Source organism: Theropithecus gelada, chromosome 4 (assembly GCF_003255815.1).
Source record: "Theropithecus gelada isolate Dixy chromosome 4, Tgel_1.0, whole genome shotgun sequence".
NCBI classification, from domain to species: domain Eukaryota; kingdom Metazoa; phylum Chordata; class Mammalia; order Primates; family Cercopithecidae; genus Theropithecus; species Theropithecus gelada.
In genome coordinates this window covers 29,927,947-29,940,921 of record NC_037671.1, presented here as the reverse complement: position 1 = coordinate 29,940,921, position 12,975 = coordinate 29,927,947, and the positions used below count along the sequence as shown (strand labels likewise).

At 40.5% G+C, this 12,975-nt stretch overlaps 1 non-coding gene across 1 annotated transcript; it reads right to left on the bottom strand.

Moving 5' to 3' along the window:
* Window positions 1-11,938: 11,938 nt before the first annotated feature.
* TRNAS-GCU lies at window positions 11,939-12,020 on the bottom strand. The gene has a single exon. It is a non-coding gene; the product is annotated as a tRNA-Ser (tRNA).
* Window positions 12,021-12,975: the final 955 nt, after the last annotated feature.

The following is a 12,975-nucleotide window of genomic DNA, read 5'->3' as shown; positions in this document are numbered from 1 at the left end:
CTCTGATAGACATAACAACAGTGAGCATCCTGAAACACTTTTTCAGGATGCCTTTGAGGCGATTAAAGAAAATTCAAATTTGATGTCTTAAAAACTCATCTTCTATGCTAACACTGTTTAGTACAAATTAATTTCCCAAGAAATTTGGCCTAAAAATGGTTCACTGTCCCTGGAGCCACCTTGGTGCCTTGATATGAGGAAGGGGGTCCTGCCAGTTCTCCAGTATAGGATTCCATCCCAAGTTCATCAGGTACCCCTCTGCTTTAACCAACTAACTACAGCCTATGTGCCATACTGCCTGAGGAAATAAGTCCAACCAGTCTCACCAGGAATGAGGCCCTTTATCAGCCCTTAAAATCAAACTTACATGTGTTGTGAGAGACTGAGACATTGCTAATGGCAGGAATAGTACTTGTGCCTTTTTCCATGTCTAATTTAGCTTTATGCACGGGAAACATTGGTTGGTATCAGAGGATCCAGGGAAGCTTGTAGTTTGATGTAATTCAGCATGGCTTGCAAATAGTGTCCACCTGTTGTGCTGTAGAGGAGAAACAAGGGATTTTTGAATACTGCCTGAGAATATGCTGATGGAATGGCTGCTTGTAACCAGGATCATGCCATTTACTGTATGTGGGGAGTGCACTCCCAGATTTGGACCCCCAATGGGATTACCAGAGGGGTTCCTGAGATCTCAAATGTAGAAATCATAGGTAACTTGTTTAATAGAAGATATGAAAATGTGCTTAATCCAGTTAATTATGAAAAGGTTAGAGAAGTAACTCTAGGGGAGGATAAAAATCCTATTCTAGTCAAGGCTATTTGGTTGAGGCACTCAGGAAATATTGCCGGATAGACTCCCAAGGAAGGCAAACTCTTTTATCACTCAATCTGTCCTTGATGTTAGGAGGAAGCTGTGAAAGTCAGAAATGGGAAACTCAAACTCCTATAAGCCAATTTTTAAATATGGCCTTTACAGTTTACAACAATAGGGACAGATCAAAACAGGCAGAGAGAACCAAAAGAAATAATAGCCAAAATGCAATTGTTTATGACTACTTTAAGCACCCTCTCCCACCTCAGGGTTAGCCAGCCTGAGGAAATTTGAGATCAGCATCCCAGATGCCCAGATGAGAGTCCCAAACTTGCTGAGCTCTGTGCCTTCTGTAAGCAAGAGGGCCATTGAAAAAGGGACTGTTCTAAGCTTCAGAGGGAGCCTAGGTTACCCAAACCCATAATGGCTGAGAAAACAAGACCGATGGGGCCCAAGATTCCCCACAGCTCCCACTGGACACCTTCCCATCTCCATGGAAGAGTGTTAGGTAACTTTTGAAGTGCTAAATACAAATATTTAGTTCAAATGTGTTCTTAATGAGATAATTTTGTCAAATTCAGAAACTATCTAAAGGTTGATTCAAATTATGGATTAGAAAAGGTTATTAAATAAGGAATCTTTAAGTAGGAGAGAGATGTGAAGAAAGTTATGGATGTGGAGATGTATTTTTGTAAGGAAGGTTATAAAGAATAATTGTATAAAGGAAAGTTGTAAAGAAAAGAGTATAACTGTATATGAAAAAGGATCTTCAATTTAAAAAAATCAATGAGAGGACTATTGCAGTAGGAAAGGAAATCTTATATGATAAACTCTTGTTCTAGAGTCAAACAACTAGGTATTTAAGGAAGAGGTAGTAGGACAAGTCAGAAAGTCCAAGCATGTCACAGATGGTCTCTGTAAGTTGCGACAAGGTTTGTGAAGGGGAATATATAAAAGGAATTTTGTATATGATTCTTAGGAATAATTAAAAGGGAACTGTTTATAATAGTTTTTCTAAAGAATGGTTCCCTCTGTTAAAACAAGGTTTTCTGGTCAGGCACAGTGGCTCACGCCTGTAATCCCAGCACTTTGGGAGGACAAGGCAGATGGATCACGAGGTCAGGAATTTGAGACCAGCCTGGTCAATATGATGAAACCCCATCTCTACTAAAAATATAAAAATTAGCAGGGTATGATGGTGAGAAAGAAGACACAGTGGACGATGAGTCCACCATGAGGATCCACATCTTCAGACTCCTTTCACAAACACCTTGTCTCTCTGTCTTTCTATAAAGCAAAGGGAGTTAAGGAGGAGGTTTATGTAAGAACAGCTAGGGAATCATCATGTCTGAGAAAGTTCTAAGGAAAAATCCTACATAAAAAGGAGCTAGTGCCCACTTGCTAAGAGAGCAAAGGTAAAAAGCATTGATCTATTTGCTTATCTAGAAATATCTGTGAACATTCTCCCTGCAAATCTGTAAAAATGCCAGTTCCTGCACCCAATTCAAGCAGTTACATGGATTTCCTGAACCACAGCCATAGAAATACTTATTGTATTTCTACATTGAAGGTATACATTTAAAAACGACTATACGAGGCCGGGCACGGTGGCTCATGCCTGTAATCTCAGCACTTTGGGAGGCCAAGGTGGGTGGAACATGAGGTCAGGGGTTCGAGACCAGCCTGGCCGACATGGTGAAACCTGTCTCTACTAAAGATACAAAAAAAAAAAAAATTTAACTGGGCCTGGTGGCACACGCCTGTAATCCCAGCTACTTGGGAGGCTAAGGCAGGAGAATTGCTTGAACCTGGGAGGCGGAGGTTGCAGTGAGCGGAGATTGCACCATTGCACTCCAGCCAGGGCGAGAGGGCAAGACTCCATCGCAGAAAAAAAAAAAAGAAAAAGAAAAACCCAAGCAACCAAACAAAAAAAACACAACTATATGAAAAACTCCATAGATGGGTTGACTGTGATGGAGAGGGTTGCCACATAAAATATAGGATGTCCTGTTACATTTGAATTTCAAATAAACAATGAATATAAGTATTTAATATAAGTAACTCTCAAATAATACATGAGATATGTTAAAAATCTGAAGTTCGAATTTAAGTGGGCATTTTATATTTTTATATGCTATATCTGGCAATCCTAGATGAAGGAAGTCTCTCTTGCCTAACTCTTGGAAGGGCAAGCAGCTATACAAAAGTAGAAAATAATAAATACTTCCAAATAGTCATGGGTTCTAAAAGACAATGAAGCAAGGCAATGTTGGCTCTTTAACTGTGGAATCTTGAAAGGCTTCTTAGACCTGAAATCTGAAGAAAGAGAAGAAACCAGCCTCATTATAACTTGGGGAAGGGGACACTTCAGAGTAGTAATTAAGGTCAAAGACAGACAGGTAAAATTCCTACCCTGACCCCAATTTATCATTTGATGACCTTGGGAAAATTATATTTTTGTGCCTTGGATTTATACACTTTTAAGTGGAAATTATTTGTACCTGTCTCATAATTTTTTATGAAAATGTCACGTGAATTTGACTAGGAAGTGCTTAGCACAGTGTCTGGTACATGTTGGCCCTGAATGCCTTATCGTAATGTGTGGGGGTGTGATTGTATCTGTTTCATGGCATATCTGTTTCTCACATGGTGTGTCTCTAGGTGCTAATCTGTCTCTGTGTCACTCTAGGCCTCTGTTAGTGTTTTTAAATATTCTGTTAGTATTATATTTGATTCAAGTTGTGTCTAATAGCAGGAGTTTGTTCCTATGGCCCCAGGATAGGTTGCATTAAAGCTGTGTAGTGGAGAATGTATAGACGAGAAAGAGAACACCACAGTGTATAAGTATACAGTTAAGTGGAGCCATCTTGGCTCACTGCAACCTCCACCTCCCAGATTCAAGCGATTCTCCTGCCTCAGTCTCCTGAGTAGCTGGGATTACAGGCACCTGCTACCATGCCTGGATAATTTTTGTATTTTTAGTTGAGACAGGGTTTCACCATGTTGGCCAGGCTGGTCTCAAACTCCGGCTCCTGATCTCAAGTGATCTGCCTACCTTGGCCTCCCAAAGTGCTGAGATTACAGACATGAGCCACCACGCCCAGCCTACAATTGATTTTGGTTGGTATATGTTGTAGTCAGTGTAGGCTGCTATAACAAAGAGTCATAGACTGGGTGGTTTATAAACCATAGGAATTTATTTCTCTCTGTTCTGGAGGCTAAAAGTTTGAGATCAGGGTGCCAGTGTGGTCAGGTTCTGGTGGGGGGCCTCTTCCAGGTTGCAGACTTCTCATTGTATTCTCACCTGGCAGAAAGAAGGTAAGAGAGTCTTCTGGGGTCTCTTTTACAAAGACGCTAATCCCATTCAAGAGGACTCCACCCTCATAGTCTAATTACCTCCCAAAGGCCCCACCTCCTAATACCATGATATTGGAGGTTAGGATTTCAATGTGCGAATTTGGGGGCAACACAAACATGCAAATCATATAACATATTTTGTGTTTGAAGAAAAACTTCCTGAGTTCTCATTTTATCAGAAGATATCACATGGGGAACAAATTATTATTCAGTGATATCATGTGCTAGAAAAAGAGATCTAAATATTTCTGTATATATTTGACAGAAGCAGATCAACTCTACCCAAGCAAGTGGGGTAGTTTGAGAACTATCATCCAAAAGAAGGTAAACATGGGCAAATGTCCTATTAGCTGGATATATGAGGAAGCATCACATATCAGAGTTGAGAGAAGCAAATAATCACTTTTCTCTATAGTCTATGTAGAAGGGTAGACCTGGAAATAGTCTTTGAAGAAGTATACATTAGTCAAAGCTAAAGGTGCAGGGTAGGTTACATAAAGATCCTAAGACATGTACTGGAGATAGGAATTCATATGACATGGGTGAGTGAGACTGAAACTTCACTCTAAGGAGCAGTAAGGTAAGTAGAGGGCATGGAGGGTCTTGAGTGTCAGCAAAGGAGTTGGGTATTGATCCAAAAGAGACTAAAATTGTCATTTGATATATTTTCTCTCTATATATGTGTATATATTAATATATATCATAGTGTATCAGGGTTTCTCAACTTTGAAGCTATTGACGTTTTGGACTGGAAAATTATTTGTCGTGGAGAGCTGTCCTTTGCACTGGACGATGTTTGGGAGCATCCCTGGCCTTTAGAGGATGCCAGTAGCATCTCCTCTACTGTTGTGACAACAAAAAATGTCTGTATGCATTGTCAAAAGTCTCCCAATGGGGCAAAATCACCGTGGGTTGAGAACCACTGCTTAGATCCTTCATTCATGAAAGAGGCATGCTGGTTGAGCAGGGAAGCCTCAGTCATAACTTAGACTGAGTTTTTTAGGTAGTCTATTGTCTTGTACACATATGTGTATCCTGCATCACCTGATGTGAGGCTAACCCTTCCTAATACAGCGTTTCAAATTGCATGCCTGCTTCTCCTTATATCAGCATCCACACAATGAACCAATATCAGGCTTTCTATAACAGATATAAAAAATGAGTTAAATTGTAATGTATTAATAAAATGAAAATTAAAAAATAATATCACATGTATTAGCACAAAAACCAAAAGATATCTGAAATATACCTAGTAAAATGTTGGCCATATTTCTATGTAGAAAAATAGTGTGATGCTATTGAGATAAACTAGAGAAAACCTAAATAATGGAAAGGTAATATATAGATTGTAAGATTTCATCATTTTATTTTATTTTATTATTGTGTTATTATTATTATTTTTGAGATAGAATCTCACTCTGTCACCCAGGCTGGAGTGCAGTGGTGCGGTCTCAGCTCACTGCAACCTCTGCCTTTCAAGTTCAAGCGATTCTCGTGCCTCAGCCTCCCAAGTAGCTGGGATTACAGGCATGTGGCACCGTGCCCAGCTGATTTTTGTATTTTTATTAGAGATAGAATTTCACCGTGTTGGCCAGGCTGGTCTCGAACACCTGGCCTCAAGTGATCTGCCCACCTCTGCCTCCCAAAGTGCTGAGATTACAGATGTGAGCCACCATGCCCGGCCAGATCTCATAATTTTAAAGATACCTATTATAATCAAACTGATCTACAGATTCAAGAAATATTATCCAAAATCACAGCAGCTTACTTTTTTTTTGGCAGAAATTTACAAAATAATTCCAAAATGTACATGTAAGTATAGAGAGGCAATACAGAACAAGCAAATCTTGGAGAAGAATAGGTCAAGTTTTCTGTTACCACATATCAAGACTTATAAAGCTATAGTAAATAAGAGCGTGGGGGATTATAAAGTTAGACAAATAGACAAGAGGAAGAGAGTCAGAAATGAAAAGGACCACACATATGGGCATCTGGTGTATAGAAAAAGTAGGTCTGCAGAATAAAGAGGGAAAAGATGGAGTTTATTTTCAACAAATGATGATTGGTGTTTTTCTTTTTCTTTTTATTTGAGACAGAGTTTCGCTCTATCGCCCAGGCTGGAACAGAGTGGCACAATCTCGGCTCACTGCAACCTCTGCTTGGGTTCAAGCAGTTCTCGAGCCTCAGCCTCCTGGGTAGCTGGGGCTACAGGTGTGTGCCACCACGCCCAGCTAATTTTTTGTATTTTTAGTAGAGATGTGCTTTCACCGTGTTGGGCAGGCTGGTCTCGAACTCCTGACCTCAAGTGATCCACCTGCCTTGTCCTCCCAAAGTGCTAGGATTACAGGCATGAGCCACTGCCCCCCACCAAGTGCTTGGTCATTTTAATACCAAAATGAATATACCTATCTCTAGATAAATGAATTTAGATAGATAGATAGATAGATAGATAGATAGATAGATAGATAGATAGATAGATATTCCAGGTGATTTTCCCTCCCACTATACATAAATATCAGTTCTAGGTGCATTTTAGATCTAAATGTGAAAGGTAGAACAAGATAGCCTCTAAATGTTAATAAAGGGAAATATCTTTGTGACTCCTAGGGAGCAGAAGATTTGTAAAACAAAACCCACAAAACACTAACACATATGTACATATATAATATATGACAAATACACACATACGCACACATATAAATAAATCTGGATTCATTAAAACTAAAATCTTTTGTTCCTCAAGTTGTTAAGAGATTCAGAGGTTCAAATGGCAAGTTACAGTGTAGGGGAATTGTGTTTGTAACACATGGAATCAACAAAGAGCTTGTAGTCAAAATATAGAAAGAGCTACTACACATCAGTAAGAAAGGAACAGAAAAACAAAAATCAAGTGATTTGAAGAGGCATTTCACAAAATGGAATATTGAATAGTAATAATAGTATAAAAAGGAATTAACAACATTACTAGTCAGCTATTTACAGAATAAATAAGCAATTTTGACCCATTAACATCCAGGAAAATAGTGAAATTAAAAAGCCTGATCATATTAAATTTTGGAAAGAATTTGAAGCAACAGGAATTTAATGTATACTGCAGGTGCATGATACTATCTCTGAAAATTTTGGGGGTATCTAATAAAATTATCTAATAAATTATGCATATCATAGGACTCAACATTATACTTCTGTATGTATATCCAGTGCAAATGTGCACTGAGATATGTGGAAAAAATCTCCAAAAATGTAGTTTATAATAGGCAAAACTTGAAAAAAAGGTCAATTGACAGTAGGATGGATAAATAAACTATGGGTATCCAAACCGTGGAACAGTACAGCACAATGAAAATGAACTACAACTACATGGATCTATCTCACCAACATCATATTGAATAAAGCCAGACCCATGACATATCTATAATGTATAACTCAGCAATGTGAGCATATATGCATCCGAAGAAATGTACGAGAAGGGCCCTAGAAGTAAACGGAATCACAAATTTTCATTAACCTAAAATGTGTGGTAGACAGGTTTTAAGAGAGCCCCCCACGATACCCAGCTCCTGTTAATCATGCCCTTGTGTAATTCCATCCCCTTGAATGGTGGGCTGGGCCTACTTAAACATTTTCAATGAACAGCATCAGCAAAAGTGATAGGATGTCACTTCCAAAATTAGGTTATAAAAGATTCTCACTTTTCTCTTGCTTGTACTCACTCTGGCTCTTCTGAATTGCTTGTTCTGATGAAACAAGTTGCTATATTGTCAGCAGTGCTGTGGAGACTTCAAATGGCAAGGAACTTAGAGTGGCCTCCAGACAACAGTAGGTGAGTACTTACATCCTCAGTTTAACATGCTGTTAACAACCATATCAGTGATCATGAAAGCCAGTCCTTCACCAGTCTAACCTCGAGACGACTGAAGCTCCTGCTGGCACCTTGATTGTAGCTTTGTGAGGGACTCTGAGCCAGAGAACCCAGCTAAGCCACTCCCATAATCCTCCACCACAGAAATTAGAAGCCAGTTTTTTTTTTTTTTTTTTGAGACAGAGTCTTGCTCTGTTGTCAGGCTGGAGTGCAGTGGTGCGACCTTGGCTCACTGCAACCTCTGCCTCCTGGATTCAAGCGATTCTCCTGCCTTAGCCTCCTGAGTAGCTGGGACTACAGGTGCGCATCACCACACCCAGCTAATTTTTGTATTTTTGGTAAAGACGGGGTTTTACCACATTGGCCAGGACGATCTCGATCCCTTAACCTTGTGATCCACCTGCCTCGGACTCCCAAAGTGCTGGGATTACAGTCGTAAGCCACTGCACCCAGCCGCCAACAAATGTTTTAAGCAACAACATTTTAGGGAAATATTTTACACAGCAATGGAAAATGAATACAAAGGATAAATATGTTGCAGTATGTTTATGTTGTGACGTACTATATAAAAACAGGGATAAACTACAACAAGAATGAAATGTATAGAATATTATTTTAAGGAAAAATGTAGAAAATATACTGGAGATGTGATTCTATTTATATAACGTTCAGACATAGGTAAACAATGGTGTTTAAGAATAAAATAATTGGTGATAAAATAATTCTTAAAAATGCAGGAAGTACCATTAAAGTCAGGTTGGTTTTCATATATATGATATATAACATATGATATATGACATATAACATGATATATAACACATGATATATAACATGTTATAGAACATAGATGATATATCATACATGATATATATTTTTGGGGAAGAGAGGAGACAGTGACTGGGAGGTTTCCCTTATTAGATGCTTGCCATGTTCTACTGCTTGGCCTTTGTCACAATTCTGCAGGTGCTTGCTTCGTAATTACTTAAGTTGGCATACATATTTTATACACTTTTCTGTACATAAAGTTAAGTTTGCATATATATTTTATGTACTTTTCTGCATGGGTGATAATATTCACAAAAAAAGTTTAAAAATGAAAAAAGTGCTATTTTGTAGAACAAGAATTTTCAAAAATGGATAAAATGGAAGTTCTGAGATACATGCGTATTTTATAACTAATATAAATTTCAATGTATTTAAATTTTTTCTATGAATTGTTTTAAAAATCTATTTGAAAAGTTAAAGGAAATATATTTGAGGTAAACGATTCTAAGGACTGATAGATTTATAGCAAGTAAATGCATAAAGAACAGAATATGGAAAAATTCTTGCCATTCTACTTGATATATCCAAAATATATATGTAACATAAATGATTTTATATAAATATAAAGTATATAAATAATTGTTGACCAGGCATGGTGGATCATGCCTGTAATCCCAGCACTTCGGGAGGCCGAGACGGGTGGAGTGCTAGAGGTCAGGAGTTCGAAACCAGCCTGGCCAACATGGTGAAACCCGGTCTCTACTAAAAAAAAATTAGCTGGGAGTGGTGTTGGGTGCCTACAGTCCCAGCTACTTGGGAGACCGAGGCAGAATAATTGCTTGAACCCAGGAGGCAGAAATTGCAGTGAGCCGAGATTGGGCCACTGTACTCCAGCCTAGGTGACAGAGGGAGACTCCGTCTCAAATAAATAATAAATAAAATAAAATAAATAAATAATGTAATTCAGCTTGTCAAGTTGTTGATGGCTGTTGTAAGACCTTGGATCGTGTGTGTGTGTGTGTGTGTGTTTCAACAAAGTGTTACTCTGTTGCCTAGGCTGGAGTGCAGTGACACGATCTTGGCTCATTGCAGCCTCCGCCTCCCAAGTTCAAGCGATTCTCCTGCTTCAGCCACCCGAGTAACTGCGATTTCAGGCGTGCGCCACCATGCCCGGCTAATTTTTGTATTTGTAGCAGAGATGGGGTTTCACCATGTTGACCAGGCTGGTCTCGAACTCCTGACATGAAGTGAACAGCCCACCTCAGACCCCCAAAATGCTAGCATTACAGGCGTGAGCCGCCGTGCCCGGCGGTTCTTGTCTTATTAGTTTAAAATAATTTAAACCAGAGTCACACAGCAAGAGAAGTGCAGCGTAGATTAATTTATTGCAAAGGAAAAAGAATATTTTGTAAGTTAGGTGCAGAATAGACAACGCACCCTGAGAGAGAGAGAACCCAGGGCAGGCTGTTCCTAAGGATGAGACAGCAAAGATTGGCGCTAGGGAGGCTCCCTTTATAGGGGTCTTACATGACTATTTAGAAGGAGGTGGGAAGAAGTGTTACTAGTAAGCATCTTCTGGGTGGTCCTCTGCGTGCACATGCGCAGTAGCTGTACATGCTTGTTCATACATGGGATGTCTCATTGGCATCTTAAATCTCCAGTCAGAGGTGTGTTTTTTACTATTGTAATGAGCAAAGGCTCAGTCTAAGTACAGGTAAAGTCAAAATGCGCATGCTCTCTCTAGGGGAAATTTCCTCTTGAATGAGCTCAATTTCAGTGTGAATGCTGAGGCTTATTGTGTTGACTGTACGGTCACCACCGTTGCTGTGTCCCAAGAACATGGTTACCTCCTTGAATACCTATCCTGCGTCAAAGTGTCAGTAGGGTAACTGGGTCCCTCTTTCACAGTTGATTGCAAAGAGAAACAACATACACTGAAATAGAAATCACTAATTACCAGCAATAACCAGAAGACGTTCAAAGCCTTTGACCTATTTTTGCAACAATCCTTTGACTCATTAATTTTCCTATAATACATTTCGAAAACAGAAGAATTGCTAAAGTATATCAACTCCTGTGACTATAATGCAGCTATTAAGATGATCATGAAGCAGACTTGAAAATAACTTACCTTCAAATTTCATAACTTGTTTTGTTTTTTGAGATAGAGTCTCTTTCTCTTGCCCAGGCTGGAGAGCAGTGGCGCCATCTCGCCTCACTGCAACCTCTGCCTCCTGGGTTCAAGCGATTCTCGCGCCTCAGCCTCCCAAGTCGCTGGGATTACAGGCGCCCACCAAGCCCTGCTAATGTTTTGTATTTTTTAGTAGAGATGGGGTTTTGCCAAGTTGGCCAGCGTGGTTTTGAACTCCTGACCTCAGGTGATCCACCCGCCTCGGCCTCCCAAAGTTCTGGGATTACAGGCCTGAGCTACAGAGCCCAGCTTGCTTTTTTCTTTCTCTTTTTCTCTTTCTTCTCCCCTCCCTTCCTTCCTTCCTTCCTTCCTTCCTTCCTTCCTTCCTTCCTTCCTTCCTTCCTTCCTTCCTTCCTTCCCTCCCTCCCTCCCTCCCTCCCTCCTTCCTTCCTTCCTTTTTTAACAAAACAAAACAAAAATCTTGTGGCCATGTCAGTGCTACGTGTTTCTTCAATGTTGGTCCCTCGATTTGTCTTGAGAATCTAGTAACTGAATTTCTGTCTTGGTGTATTTGTCGTGCTGGGGTTTTTTTGATGAATTTATTTTAATGCTCACAGTAGTAATGATTTCTAAAAGAAGGGGCTGGGGTAACCACACCTCGAGTTTTTCCCCCTTTTTGGCAGCTTCATCTCTCTCTCTAGCCCGACTGTCACCTTCCTCTACTTCTATTCCCCTCTCCCCTTTCTCTCAGGCTCTAAGGCGTTTTTACAGTCATCAGGTAGGAAGCCCACCAGAAGAATATTCATTAAACTGATCACGCGAACAATATTGACAATCAATACCGAATCAACCATTAAAGTTAGAAAACCCAGCAACACCATCATAATACTGATGGTACAGAATTACGACAGCTGCTTTTTCTTCTCCAAGGCCAGGGTCCCGAATTCCAGGCGAGTCTAAAGGAAAGTTGGCTGGACTTGGGTATTGTTTCCTCGTATTAAAAGACCTCACCCGACAAGGGTGGGATTCGAACCCACGCGTGCAGAGCACAATGGATTAGCAGTCCATCGCCTTAACCACTCGGCCACCTCGTCTTGATACACTCCATTTCCTGAGTATTTTATTTCAGAGTTTGTGATCGGAACCCACTGGCGGCCTTAGAAGACTTAGGACATGGTTCGAAGACGTTTGGGAGACGTGGAAATGGCTCGTTTTCACATGAATGAACAAGAACTGAATGGAAACGCTTCGAGGGGGGAAAACGGGCTTAACTTTCATGGGACTCACACAAATGTTCGAGACATGATAGTAACGTAGTTGCCGGGCGGGTCTCTCCCTTTCTTCCGCTTCCTGGTCCCGAGGCAGGAGGTGCCTGAGCAGGCTGCGGGCGTGACCGGGCCGACGGGGCGCACCGGGTTTGCCTTCGACCTGGGGCGGCAGGTGAGCCGGTCAGCCCTTCTGTTGGCTCACCGCGTCTCGTCGCGTCGGGACAGCGCACCTGGGAGCCAGCAGGAGACGGAGATTCCCAAAACCGTTCACACCGGAGTCGATTTCTCTTCAGAGAAGCCCACGCAAATCAATCACAGGTCGAGCAACAGGGAACAGGGGAAATCCTGCAGGAATGAACCCCTGCTGTATTTTCACACTCTCACTGTGAGGATATTTTACGTTAGATTGCACTAACATCTTGAGTGAAGACCACCTTTGCTTGTTTCTGTGAATTCATAAAGAATTATCCTTTTCTTTTTCCCCGGAAGAGCCCTTATGTTGTAGTGTTTGCTGCATTGACGTGCCTGAAATCTTCAACCTCAACTCTACCCACTTCCTTACCTCTTGTTTTCCATGCTCGGTCCCATTTGGGTTTTTGCATCAAGACAGATCTAGTTTTCCTCTTCCAACAAGCGATTTTCCCTCATGGAATGCTCTTTCCCTTTCTCACTTTAGCCTGGCTGAATTATTGATCCATACTTTGGTTCTTAAAGCTTTTTTTTTTTTTATTAACAAAATTTTTAATCAAAGTTAACTACACATGTTTTAAAAGCTCAATTA